Raw genomic sequence first — 14,912 nt, 5'->3', positions numbered from 1 at the left:
AATTTTCCTCGTATTCCCACCAACCACATCCACATTATTTTGTTTGTTGCCACTCTCCATGAATGGATTTAGCTTGAAATGATGAATTCAGAGAACAAAATAAATATCTGTAAATATTCTTTTCTAACAATGTGTTCATTTCCTGGAGTTTGGGAATTGGCAAAATCCAGGAATAAATATCCTCTGTCTCCAAATTTACTGAGGAAAAACAAAGCTGGAGAAGCAGCTTTTGGAATCAGGGATGCTAGGAATATTTATTTACATGACTTTGTGCTCTTAATATGGGGCTGCAAAATGAAATAAAAACTCCCATTCAGGGAACAAAAATTAGTCTGGAGAAAAATTCCAGCCTTGGCTCAGGAAAATGAAAATGGGGACAAGAAAAGCACTTTGCTCTCCAGAATTCTGATTTTTGAATCAGCTGCCAAGCCGCTCCTCTCCTTGCTGCCAATGGATTTTTCAAGGTTTCTCCATGGAAATCCAGTGCTCTGCTTCTGGAATTCCTCATCTAGAGAGGGATTAAACTTTTCCTCCCTGAGTTTTTCCCCAAACTTGGCTCCTCTGCTTCCATTCCTCTGCCAAGGGTCCGGTGATTTCCTTGACGGGAATTTTTGGTAGCACAGGATGGGCAAAAATTCCATTTGTCCCACAGGTTCCTACAAAATTCTAGCACAGGATGGGCAAAAATTCCATTTGTCCCACAGGTAGGAATCTTTTCCATTTCTTTTTGGTCTCTATCATGGGAGACTTACTCAGGGCTTGGACAGAGTGACAGCACTGCTTTATTAAATGTATCCCTGTCAGCCAGGCTCAAGGAATTCCCACCTGGATTCTCCTGCTCCACCACATCCAGGCAAAATTTTGTCCCACACTTCAGAAAATCCAGGGTTTTTTGGCAGAACAGAGAATTTTGCTGTCCTTTGTTCCCATCTATTTTTGCCTCCTCTCCACGTCTTCCTGCACTTCCCAGCTCTGGAATTTGCTCCAAAACCCCTCTCTCAGCATTCCCACAGCGCTTCCTTGCAGTGTTCCCTTTCCGTGGAGTGTTTGAAGCTGTCAGGGATTTCACAGGAGCTCAAAACAAAGAGGGAACATTCCCCTCACCCTGGGATTTCTCTGCTCTCCGGAAGAATTGTTTTCCCCTTTTTCTGTGGCGGAATTCTGCATTTTTGGAGAACCAGCATCCATTTAGTCTGTTTATGAACAGATCTTTAGTCCATCACTAACTGCTGACTTCCCAAATCCCTGCTCTGGCTCCAGAGATGAGGAGCAGGTTCCAGGTGAGCAGTGGTGACCCTGAGCTCAGCCTGGATTTTGTGTCAGCCTGACGTGAGCAACTCCAGGTGCCAATCCCCACTAACGGGGTCAGCTCCTTCTGGGGCTGCTCAGAGATCTCCAAACAATTCTTTTCTTTCCAAAATTTTATCTTGGAGATAAGGGCAGTGCACGTGGCCTGGCTGTGTGAATCCAGAATTCCCCAATCCTGGGCTGATCCCACAGTGTGGGAAGCAGGAAAAGGGGAATTCTGCCCTTCTGCCCCACTCAGGTGAGACCCCACCTGCAGAGCTGCTCCAGCTTTGGGGTACAGGAGGATGTGGAGCTGCTGGAGCAAATCCAGAGGAATCCATGGAGCTACTCCAGGGCTGGAGCTGCTCTGGAGCCAGGCTGGGAGAGCTGGGAATGTTCCCCTGGAGAGGAGAAGGCTCCAGGGAGAGCTCAGAGCCCCTGGCAGGGCCTGAAGGGGCTCCAGGAGAGCTGCAGAGGGACTGGAGACAAGGGATGGAGGGACAGGAGCCAGGGAATGGCTGCCAGTGCCAGAGGGCAGGGATGGGTGGGAGATTGGGAATTGGGAATTCCTGGCTGGGCTGGGATTGCCAGAGCAGCTGTGGCTGCCCCTGGATCCCTGGCAGTGCCCAAGGCCAGGCTGGGCACTGGGGCACCCTGGGACAGGGGGAGGTGTCCCTGCCATGGCAGGGGTGGCTCTGGGTGGGATTTAAGGTTCTTCCAACCCAAACCATTCCAGAATTCTCTGATCCAACATTTCCTGAGCATCTCTTTTCCCTCCTCTAATCCAAGACATAAAAGCACCTCCCGCATCCCTTTTTTATCCCCACTTTTTCCTCTTGCCTGAAACCTCTCCAGACACGACTCCTCCTTCTCCCTTCCCTCCTCACAGATGTGGAGTTCAGTGCCTGAGCTCGATGTGATTTATGGGCAGAGATAAAAAAGAGATTTAATCACATCCATGAACTTCTCCAGCAACACACCCCGACATCCTCTATTTAAGTGCTCCTCTCAGACATTTTTCACAGATGGTGTCCAACCCCAGATTCCCAGGCATTTAATTACTCTCCCTTTGTTAGAAGATCCCACTAAATCTCCTGATTTATGCCACACTCCATAAATAAGACCTTTCCCAGTTGCTTTATGATGGCACAAATTTGTTGGAAGCATCTGCATAAATTTTTATGGGATTTAATCGTTTGCTCCACATCCTTGTTCCCAGTTTTCCTCATGAATCAGAGCTGGGAATCACAGAACCCCACACAATTAATTACTCACAGCAGCAGCCTTTGTGTTCATTATTTAATTTCCTTTTCAGCCCTAACACTGTAAATGTTCACCCACGAGTTATTGGGATTATTTGGAAAATAGGATTACAGCACGGGGCGAGATTTATTTGGGAAATTCCTAGTGGATGAAGGGAGGGAGAAGGTCAGGAAGTTCATTAAAGCAGATTAATGGAGAACAAGTGGAATCTAATCAGACTGGGAGCCTGAAGGCCCCTCCTGCTGGGGCAGGACCATTGTTCCCATGGATTATTTGTGTCCCTGCTCCAGGAACGTTGGGAATGACAGCAGATCCATCCTTTTTAGCCACTCCAGACGCTGATAAATGAGTTCCTGCCCACAACTGGCAAACTGTCAGGGAGCTGAGGCACTGCTCCAATTAGTGCTCCCCACGGAGGGAAGGCAGGGACTGGCCCTGCCTGCCAAGCACAGAGAATTCCAGGCTGGTTCATTATCCGGCTTCTCCACTGCCCGTGTGCTCCAGGGAACAGCCCGGATAATAATCCTGTAACTGCAGCACTTAACCTGCTCGGGATTTGCAAAGCCAAGGCCTCAGGAAGGAGCAGTTCCAGGGAAGGGCCACTCAGGGACAGGCTGGGCAGCAGATGCTGAGCAGGACCGGTGGGATTGGGCTGTGGGGGTTGAATTTCTCATTTTCGGCCTCCATCAGCAATTCCAGAAAGGTAAATACCAACCTGGGGTCATTAAGGTTGGGAAAGATTTTAGGATCATGAAGTTCAATGTTTCCCCTGCCAGGAATGCCAAGGCCACCACTGCTCCGTGTCCCCAGGTGCCACCTCCATGATGTCACTAAAGGACATGAAATAAAACTACACTGGATAATAATCCTCTAACTGCAGCACTTAACCTGCTGGGGAATTGCAAAGCCAAGGCCTCAGGAAGGAGCAGTTCCAGGGAAGGGCCACTCAGGGACAGGCTGGGCAGCAGATGCTGAGCAGGACGGGCAGGATTGGGGCATGGGGATTGAATTTCTCCTTTTCAGCCTCCATCAGCCATTCCAGGAAGGTAAATACCAACCTAGGATCATTAAGGTTGGGAAAGATTTTAGGATCATGGAGTTCAACCTTTCCCCTGCCAGGAACAGCAAGGCCACCACTGCTCCGTGTCCCCAGGTGCCACCTCCATAATGTCACTGTAGGACACGAAATAAAACAACGCAGACACTGGAACCTCCAAGGGAGGTTTAGTTTTTGACTCCGACATTTATAGATTTTCAAAAGCGATGGTGGGTTGGAGGATGAAAGTGCCACCTCTCCAATGACACTGGACAAACCAACAGTCCATCAAATTTCTCCTCCTTCAGAAGAGAATGTAAAACAATAATTATTTACATAAAACTTCATGGGAAAGTTCGTTACAAGAATGTAAACATCAGAAGGCTCAGAAGAACTTAAAAGAATAAGGAGACACCACAGGGCTTTGAAATCCCTTCAGGCATGGGGACTCCACCTGGACAGCTGTGCCAGGCCTGGACAATTCTTTCCATGAAGGAATTTTCCCTAATTCCAACCTAAACATCCCCTGGCGCAACTTGAGGCTGTTTCCTCTTGTTTTGCTGCAGATCAAGGAGTGATGAATTCCAAAGGAGGTTGGAATTCAAGGATTGCATCAATCTCACTCCGTTGTCCTTGGTGAGTGGCACAGAGCATGGACCAAAGGTTTTAGCAAAGGTTTATTTCCATGAATCCTTCTTCCTGCACACTGTCCCTGCATCTCCTGATCCTTGGAATTGTTGTAAATGGATTTAAGTGAATTATTTGAGTAGATAATTTATGGATTGTAAATGAAATAATGGAATTATTTGGGTTGGAAGGAGCCTTAAAACCCATCCCATGAACAGGGACACCTCCCACTATTCCAGGGTGCTCCAAACCCCATCCAACTTGGCCTTGGGCACTTCCAGGGATGGGGAATTTGTGAGGCACCTTTATTTGACTTCTATATGAAATCCTGGAGCAATGACAAAAGAAAAAGTGAATCCCATTGGGAATATATCAAATATTCCCATTAGGATGAAGCTCACTGAGAGAATTCCCACCTCCTTTCCTGCCCTGTACCTATCTCACCTTCCCAAATTATTTTATGAAACAACAAAAGGTAAAATCCTTCAAAAATCTTTAAGTGGTAAAACCTTGCTCCCTGTCCTCAGCTGGGATTTGTTGTGAGAGAATGAAAAAAATTTGGAATATTTTTAGGAAACTGGATTTGTGCAGGTTATCAGATGTTCCTTTAATCCCTAAGGAGCTTTTTTTTCCCCTAAAAACAGAGCCTTTGTTTTCCCTTATCCATGTGGAGATTGCAGGGATCTAACCATCCTGTTATAGCTGATTTTTTCCAAGAGATCCTTTCCATTCTCATTTTTGACATTCTTGGGATCCAGGCTTTGAAAGGGCTCATTAATATGGGAGGACAGAGAAGTGGGAAAACGGGAGCAGGACTTGGCGTGCCAGGCAGCACAGAGAGATCCAGGGAACAAAGAGATTCCCAGCCCCAAAGGAATTCAAATCTAAGCCATGAGGGCACAACAGAGGCAAAGAAAGCTGGGGAAAAAAAGGAAATTTAAGATATTTTTGGTCAACATCATAAGCCAAGGTCTCCCTTAATTATTTCCCTTGTGGTCCTGCAGTTTTTGAGGAGATGATTCCAAGGCAAGGTCTAAGGAGGGGATTATTTTACCCAGCCCCCAACTCTGTTCAGGGGCTCCTCAGCTCCTCATATCCCCTGGTTGTGCCTCTTCAGTGCCAATATCCAAAATATTCCTGATTTTTCCTCCTCATATTCTGTTCAGGGCTTCCTTAGCTCCTCACATCCCTGGTTTTATCTTTTCAGTGCCAACATCCAAAATATTCCTGCGTTTCCTTCCTTATATTCTGCTTAGGTGTTCCTCAGCTCCTCACATCCCTGGTTTTGCCTTTTCAGCGCCAATATCCAAATTACTCCTGCTTTTCCTTCCCACAATCTGATCAGGGGTTCCTCAGGGGTTCCTCAACGCCTCACATCTCTGGCTGTGTCTCTTCAGTGTCAATATCCAAAATATTCCTGCTTTTCCTTCCTCATATTCTGCTCAGAGGCTCCTCAACTCTTCACTTCCCCTGCTTGTGTCTTTTCTATGCCAGTATCCAAATTACTCCTGCTTTGCCTTCCCACAATCTGATCAGGGGTTCCTCATTTCCTCAGCGGTTCCTCCACCCCTCACACGCCCTGGTTGTATCTTTTCAGTGCCAATATCCAAAATATTCCTGCTTTTCCTTCCCGCAATCTGATCAGGAGTACCACAGCTCCCATGGGGTTCCTCAACCCCTCACATGCCCTGGTTGTGTCTCTTCAGTGCCAATATTCCAATTATTCCTGCTTTTCCTTCCCACATCCTGCCTCTAATCCCCAGCCCTACATTCCACCATTTGCCCTCTCCAAACCCCCACTCTGATGGGATTCGGGGGTTGGGTGAAGTTCCATGCTGGATATTACAGCGGATAATGGGGAACCCTCAGAATTCCTGGTCATTCCTGGTCTTGATGGTCATCCACCATCAAGAATGAGACATTTTTTGCCACTGCAGAGGTGATGAGAGAATCGTGGAATATTCTGGATTGGAAATTCCACAAGGATCACCCAGTCCCAATTCTGGCCCTGCCCAAGACACCCCAACAGTTCCACCCCATCCCTGAGAGCGCTGTCCAAACACTCCTGGAGCTCTGGGATCATCCAATGGAAAAGTCTGGTGTGTGATGGGATACTGAGCATCATTTCCCTCCCTTAATTAGGTTAATTAGGCCAAATTCCCGGCCAGTTCAATCAGAAATAATTCCTGTTGTTGAACCAAAAAGCTCTGGGAATGCTTGGAAGCCTCCCCTGGGACCAGAGCACACACAGAAAATCCACCCATTCTCAGGTTGTTTGGATATTGGGTGTTGAGAAATGAAAGGGAAATGAATATTCATGAATATATCCAGGAGGGAAAGAAAACAAAGTAGAACCCAACCCAAAACAGGAGGGAATTGAGTTTTTTAATGCAAAGAGAAATGCTGAGACAAGAATTATTGGTGTTTGAACGGGGCTGGAAATTGGAAAATCCTGGAGCTGACTTCCTGAGGGAATATCAGTGAGTGGGAAGGAGAAGTAGCTGGAAGATGGAGTTTAATAAGCTTTGTGAATGAAATTATAAACTATTTAATGGCCAAATAAGGACGGGGTTACAGAGGTGTCTCTAGGTTTAAGTCTAAGTTTAGGTCTAGGTTTAGGTCTAGGTTTAGGAGGATCTCCTGAGGGTGAGGTGGGATTTAATGCAAATCCCCCTTCCACTGAGTGCTCCCTTCCAGGCACTTAATAAATTACAAATATCAGCAAAGATTCCTGAGATTCCCATTTCATTTTCCAGTGAGATCCTGACTTTTCCCGCTAAGGCCTGGCTTTGCGGGAGCCAGGAGATGAACCCATTAAACTCCCAGCACAATCTTTTGAACACCTGATTTTTGTGTTTCCAGCTTATTCCAGATCCCAGCCAACAAATCTGGCTCCTATTTTAATCTGGGATCCACATGGTCCAGAAATTCCTAAAATTTTCTCTCAGATTCTCAGAGTTTAAATTAATTCCCTCCCACTCCTGGAATATTCCTGATTTACTCCAGCTGAGCAATCTGCCCACAGTCCAGCCCATTCATAAAAAGTGAGCAGGTAATAATTAATTTTAATGAATGCTGCTGATGCACGGGCTAATTGTTTGAATTCATCAAACCCGGTGTTTAGAGTTTAATGCAGAAATTATGTACAAGGCATTGTTAATAAAATCATTACAAATTAATTTAGCCCTGAACCAGCAAAGCACTTACACAGGGATTTTCTGCTTGGAATGCTGAAGTGCTTCCCTGAATCCTGATTTTAAAGTTATGATGCCTTAGACAAACTCAAAGAAGAAAACTCCCTCCAAAATCTTCCCCATTCGCTCAGCAGATCCCTGCTCCCTTTATTCCCCGCCCCAGGAATGGGAAGGAGGGATAGAAAGGAATCATTTCCAGCCAGGAGAACTTCATTGTTTCATTTTCACCCCACTCCTGGTGGATTCCCTGTGCTGTGATTTATGGGAAACCCTTGGCTGAGAACCTCCGTGAGGATCCAGCCATGAGCAGCCCAGTCCTGAACTCCTCATCACTTAATGTCTCCTTACATCCCTCACATTGCCACGTTTTTGCTGATCCACCCCAATTTCCCCGTGATTTGATCCCTCTGACGCCCTCAGGGCTCCTGCCTGGGCTCATCTCTATCTCCCTGGGCTCATCTTTAGTTCCCTTGGCTCATCTTTGTCTCCCTGGGCTCATCTTTATTCCTTCCCCACTCCCTCTGACTCAGGGAATCTCAAGATATGGATCAGAGATCTGATTTTATGCAGATTAATGCAGATTTCTGGGAAGTTCATCCCTAATTATTCCTTCTCTTCCCATGTTTTATCAGTTTGTCTCGAGGACAAATGGAGGCCAATTTTTTTCTAATCTATATTTAAAACTGAATTTTTGTTCTCAGGCATTGTATTTTTTCCCAAAATCTGATTTAAATGGTAACACTTATCAGGACTGAGGTAGCACAGGGTTCATTCTTTCCCTTGGGACGGGGAAAAACCCCAAATCCCATAAGGAGAAATTCCATCTTTGCTGCTACGCCAGCTGCAGACATGGAAATTCAGGTTTATTTAACCAACAATCAAATTCCAAATTAATAAAAACATGAAAGTGCATTTTTCCCTTCTATTTGAGGAAAAACCAAACGTTAAACTGGGATTTAATAGCTCCATATTTTCAAAATAAATTTTAGGCAGTGTGTGTTAATTGTTGTTTCAGCCATTTCCAATAAAACTTGGAAGCAGGGAAAAAAAACACAATTCCTTCCAACTCCACTATTCGTTCTAACCACAATTTCAACAAAGATGTTCAGTTTTTATTTGGTGTGCAAATCCCTGGAAAATATTATAAAATAAAGTATCAAATTCTGTGCTTCACTCCAAACCAGCAGCTGAGTAACATCCCAAAACTCCTGACTCACGTGATCCTTAAAAGTCTCTTTTTCCTGGTGGAAATGGGATGAAGTTAAAGGATTTATTTGGCAATTCCAGATGTTGAAATAAACATGAACCTGAAATTTAGAGTCTGCTCAAGCGTGGTCACAAAAATGGGGTCATCTTTGTTTTTGTTTTAAACTGGGAATCCCCAGGTGAGGTACTCAATGGATCATTTGAGAACATCACTAATCAGATTATTTTTTTTAAATTAAGTAAATTTTCCTGTCCAAAATTGCAACGTGTGGGACCTTTAAAATGAAATAACTGAGGAGCCCTGAGTGTTAAAATCAGCTCAGGATTTAATTCCAAGAACATGACTCACTTTGCCAGGGAACTCTATTATTAAACTGAGGGGGTTGGGCTTTAGAAAGAACAATATAAAAGAAAATATAGGAGTTATTTAAATCCTTTGTTTTCCTCCATACAATCTCCAAGTTTTTACATCCATCCTCTTTTCCCAGTGGCAGCAACCCCTAACCCCGAGAGGGGGTAAGATAATGTTGGTGTGAGAATAATTTGCTGTAAATATTTGGAAAAGCTGTATATAAATTTAATATCAGAGCGAGCAAAAATTCCTCAGCCACATCCAAGGCCTTTCATTTTTCCAGGAGAAATGTTCCACGCCTTCTGTGGGACTGAATTAATCAACTAATAAATGAATGGGAGAAAGAAGATCATTAAGTATTCTTTTTCCTCCTGATTAATGCCAGGATAATTCAGGGCAGATGGGAAAGATGGATGGGGATCCACAAAGCTGCCTCAACCTTTTCCCGTTTTTTGTGTCCCCAGATCATTGAGGATAAATATCCAGCGATCAAACCCCAGGTGGGGTGAATCAGCCCCTTTCCCTGGGCTCAGGGGAGCTCTGCTGATTTCCCAAACCCGAGATTCCCACAAAACAATATTTATGGAGCAGCTGAGGAGTCCAACACCAGTGGAGAGAAATGTCATGGAATGCCAAGATTTTGGTGGGTGTCCTATTCCTGGAGGGGATTTGGAGCAACCTGGGATAGTGGGAGGGGTCCTTGCCCCGGCAGGGGTGGAATGAGATGGGTTTGGAGGTCCTTTCCCACCCAAACCACTCTGGGACTGTGGGATTCTGTGAGGGATTAGGGAAAATATTCCATTTATTTTTAAAAAGGAGGGTGGGAGCACCTTCAAAGGCGTCAGGGCTGGCTCTTCCCATCCCAGCAGAGCCCGAGGGTCACTGCAGGACGTGAAACACGAGCACACACACTGCTGTTCTCAAGGCGGGAAAAGGAAGTTCATTTTCTAACCACAACATTTACAGATTTCCAAAAGTGACAGTGGATTGGAGGGTGACAGTGCCACCTCTCCAATGGCGCTGAACAAACCAACAGTCCATCAAATTTCCTCTATAAGAAAATGCAAAACAATAAAGTATTTACAAAAAGTATGAGAAAAAGTTTGTTACTAGAATGTAAACATCAGAGGGCTTAGAAAATCTTAAAAAATCAGAGCAACACCTGAGGGTCAGGAAGGCTTTCCTGGAGGACAATATTCCAATGACAGCTCCTCCCTGTGCCTGCCACCCTCACTCCAAGCTGGGAATGACTGGGAAGAGCAGCTGGGGATGCTGCAGGCTGTTCCCAATCAGCACCAGGGAGGAGAACCCCAAACCAACGATTCCTTCAGCCCAAACCAATGACTGAGACCTCGAGGAGCCTTTGATTGGGGTTGGGATGGGATTTAAGGTCCCTTCCCACCCAAACCATTTTCCATGAGGTCCCACAGGGCGCACCTCAGAGCAAGGGAATGTGAAGGGAAAGAGGTTTGGAAGCTCTCCTGGAGCAGGAATTGAGGCCAGAAGGAGTTGTGGGTGCTCTGAAGGCTGATCTTTGTTAATTATCCCTCCTGCCTTGGAATTCTAACCCAAAATCCATGGAAAACGTGGGAGGAAGGTGTGTCTGGGACATCATGCCTGGCACTGGCCGAGGGATCAAAAAATTCAAGTTTTTGGTGAATTGGAAGTAGAAGAAATCTTTTGGAAGGTGATGGTTCCACCAGACTTCGGGAATTCTGCCTTGCAAAGACAGAATTCCCTGGAAAGAGGCACCCAGATTTCAGGGCATTCCCCGGATTTTCTCCCACAGCTTGAAAAACTCCGAAGAGCTCAAGGAAATTATTTCCCTTATAAAACCCTCACTGTTTAAATTCCCGGCAAAATAAGGGGAAAATACCTTTTATTTATCATGTTGTTCCTGCTCTCCAAATTAAGTGCTGGAATTCAAGCAAAAAAGTTTAAAAATTATTAAAATTTTATTTTTAAAATATTTTTAACCTGAAAAACCACTTTACTGTCAATTCAGAGACTTCCCTCGTTTCTCATGGCCAAAGTTTTTCCCAGGAAAAGCTTTTCCTGTCATTTGTTTTTTAAAATCAAAGTTGAGTTTCCCTTTCTGTCTTTTGGTTTAAGCAGCAGCAACTTCCAGAGCAGCAAATTCCAAGAACCTCGTGGAGCAATATTTTAATCCCTCTCCCAATTATGTGACAGCTCCTGAATTTCTCTGGGGTTTGATACTTTCCATTCCTGTCTTTGGAGGAATCTGAAACTGCGTGAGAAAGGGAGAGAAGCATTTAATTGGGGGAAAAAAAAAAAAAAAAAGGGGGGGGGGATGCTCGGTAAGGATTCAGTTCTAATAAAGTGCTACAGAAAAAGGGGTGGAATTTGTAACTTTATTCAAATCCTCTGCTCTAAAAATCCTCAGAGTGAATAAATTACCGGTACTGCAGCAGAGTGAATTCTCATGACCTTGAAGCAGCAAAACTCTGAGAAAAGATGGAAGAGGAATTTGGGAATTGCTTCAGGAGCAGTTTTGGATGGAGAACAAAATATTGGCTGAACCCTGGGCAAAAGTCAGCTGGGATGGAAAAAATGTGGAAGGGTCTAGAAGAGCAGCTCCCATCCAGAAGCACAGCCTGGGGCTGCTGATGGCATTCCTGCCTCATTCCATGAAATCAGCAGGAAAATTGAATGGTAAGGGCAGAGTGGAGATGCCTTAGACCTGGAAACCTGGAATCTGCCTCCTTCCCAACCCCAGATTTTCCCGTTTCTGAGGCTGGTGCTAACAGGAGGTGACATGAGTTGTCCTAAGATGCTTTGTGTTGTGGTTTAATTAATAACGTCCAATTAATTGGGAAGTGTGTGACAAGGGGACTCTGTACCACTGATGCCTTGTGCAGGCTGCCCCAGAGCAGAGGCTGGATGGAGCTCCAGAATAAAGCAGGGATTCATTCAAAGCATCTCCTCCATGGATCCACCTTGGGCAGCACCAGAGCCCAGCCAGGGCTGCACCCAAGATCAACCAAAATGGCCCCAAAATGCACGGCCGGGCACGGGCTCTGTCCCTGGGATCAGTTCTGCTCCATTTGCACCTTGCAGTTCATTGTCCCATTCCAGCTTTAGCCCTGCAGTCCCACCCTGCTTGTTTTTCTCTCTCCAGCCCACGGGGTTTGTGCTCTGGGGCTGAGATTTGGGTCATTTGTCCTTGGTGCCCAGCTGGAGCAGGAATTGTTTTGTCTCCCTGCTCTGTGCACAGAGCTCAGAACTGCACCTCATCAGAACCATCCCCTGATATGGAGCCCAGACCCTCACACTAAAGCAGCACAGAATGTGAAAAATAGAAAAGCTGAACCTGAAGCATCACCCTCACCCATTAGCTGCTTGTACGGGCATCAGCACACCTCCCCTGTCACCTCCACAATCCGATTTGACATCCAGATCAGGTCCCCAAACACAAAGGAGCCAACTCACAGAGCGAATCTTGGCCATTTAAAAACATCTCCCGTTGCTGTGGTCCATCAAAATTCCCTCGGGGAAGGAGAGTGTGAAAGAACAGCCACTTGTGCAGCAATTTTAATCAGGCAAAACTGAGATAAGGGACTGATTACAGAGTTATTGAGCTGATAAAATTCTGACTGGAGCTTTGTAATCAATCAGCAGCCAGCGCTCCTCCGTGCAATAACCAGACGGCACCTCTGCCTTTCCCTGGATATTTATGAAGTGCTCGTGGAGAAGTTGTTTACCTTTATTAGCTGGATTTTCCATAATTAGCTCGGCTCCTGGGAGGATTTTCAGTTCCTGGACTGACACCTGGGACAGTGGACACCTGTTTTAATCAATGTTCACTTTCTTCTTAATGCCTCAGAGAAGGATAGATGATCTGGGAAGAGAAATTAAAGGATATGTTGGAATCATTAGCAATGTTCTATTGGGATAAGGAGAACAGATCCAGGTGTGTAGATATCCAAATTCAGGATGCCCCAAATCTCAGGAACTTGTGCTTGTATGGAATTACCTCCATGGGGAAATGATTTTTGGCATCACTGATTATCCCACAGCTTTTCTCTGGTTGTAGGATCCATTAATGTATTTGAAAGGCTTTAAGGAAATTTTGGAATTTCAAAATCTTTTTATCTCTTGCCCTCCACACCAGATTTTGGCAGTGGTGATGAGCACCCCACATCTCCACAGGTGGATTTGCCCCTTCTGGTCAAAGCCAAGCAGGAATTTCTCTTTCCAGCAGAGCTTTTCCAGGACTTCAGTGGGTTTTTCTGCCCAACACCAAAACCTTTAACAGGGTAAGAATTAGAAAGTTGTCTCACTAAAAACTGGCTTGATATCTCAATTATTCCTCCTAAAATGTGAGTCTTTGATCCATTTTTTGGAGCAAACAACCCAATTTTTACAATCCCAAATTTTTATAGAACAGAAAAGAACTTCAGAGAAAAAATCCCTCATGCAAAGGCTGGTCCTCTTTCTCTGTTAATTAAAATAATTCAGCTGATGAGGCTCATTAGGCCTTCAAGAGCTTCCCAAATGCTGTGGTCACCACAAAAGGCCGCATTAAGAAGGTGCTGATTTAGAGAGCAGCTCTGCATCTTACTTACCAGGGAGAAAATGGATGATGAGATAAAATCAGCAGCTGAAATCAAGGAACAAAAAGAGATAAAGATGCACAGGCAGGTCCGGCTCCAGCTGGAGCTGTTCCTGATGGGATCTTCAATTTCAGGACCACATTCCATTGTTAGTCCCAGCTCCTCTGCTTCGTCCCTTGCACACAGAGCAGAGGCTGCTCCCTTAATAAGAGAAAAATCAATAATTTGCTTTTTAGCATTGTTCAGCGCCTCATCTCACTCCTTGGTTATCGTGGGATCTTAAAACTGCTCCCAAATCATCTGGAGCACATTCCAGTTCCATTTTCCAGGGGAAGCTGGGGTGGTTCCACAGGCTGAGAGCAGCTCAGGAACTGAAAACTTCCACCAAGTGTGGAGTTTTGAAAGACCAGTTACAGCATTTGAAGCCAAATTGGGATTATTAATCCGCTCTGGATCTGATTCCCTACAGAGCTGGGGATGCTCCAGACTTGTGCAAGGCTGCCAGGGGGTCACAGGGCAAATTCAGCTCCTTCTCATGGATACCCAAAAAGGATAAGGCAAAACTGATGGGGAAATGATTCGATTTTCCATCTGCAGCAGGTGATTATTGCTGTAGCTGCAGCACTTTGATCTCCTTTATTCTTCCACCTTTCCAGCTGGAAAAGCCCTCCCAGAGCATCCAGTCCAAGCTGTTCCTAATGCCCACCTTGTCACCAGCCCAGAGCAGTGAGTGCCACTTCCAGGAGTTCCTTGGGCACTTCCAGAGGAGCTTTTCTCCTGTGGATGGGCAGGAGGGATTGTCCCAGCTGGTCCTGCTGCCGTCACAATTCCATTCCCATCAAATGTCACAAAGTCTTCAAGCCTTAAAGTTTTCAAGCTTTATTTCCCCTCTTTGCTATTCCCAGATTTCGATTTTTCCAGGGAAGGAAATGAGGCTCTGCTGGCAGTGCTCCACTCCATGTAACTCTCCCCAGAAACAGGAAAAATTAATAATTTGGGAAGTTCTGAGAGCGTTCCAACCACGGAATGTGCACAGCCCAACAGGGAACGTGCAGCACTCGGCACCAAAGGTAAAATTATGGCATTAAGTCTTTATGGCATCAAGTTTTCCTCCCTGGCATGGGTTTTTATGGATAATATTTACCCACAATTCCATTATATGGACCACTCCAAAATGGAATTGATCATAAAAGAGGAGGATAAAACTCATTAATGCAAGAATCACAGGGATCGTTTCACGTGGTCGGTTTGAGTTGTGCTCAGCCTAAGGAAATAACCCAGGAATGGAATGAAGTCATCCTTTCCTCCTGGGAGATTATCCCATGATCCCATCCCAAAGTTTCTTCTGTCTGCATCCCTGCCTGTTATCCCAT

The sequence above is a fragment of the Ammospiza caudacuta genome, chromosome 6, assembly GCF_027887145.1.
Source record: "Ammospiza caudacuta isolate bAmmCau1 chromosome 6, bAmmCau1.pri, whole genome shotgun sequence".
Lineage (NCBI taxonomy): Eukaryota > Metazoa > Chordata > Aves > Passeriformes > Passerellidae > Ammospiza > Ammospiza caudacuta.
The sequence above is the reverse complement of the archived record's forward strand: the minus strand, read 5'-3'. Positions refer to the sequence as shown.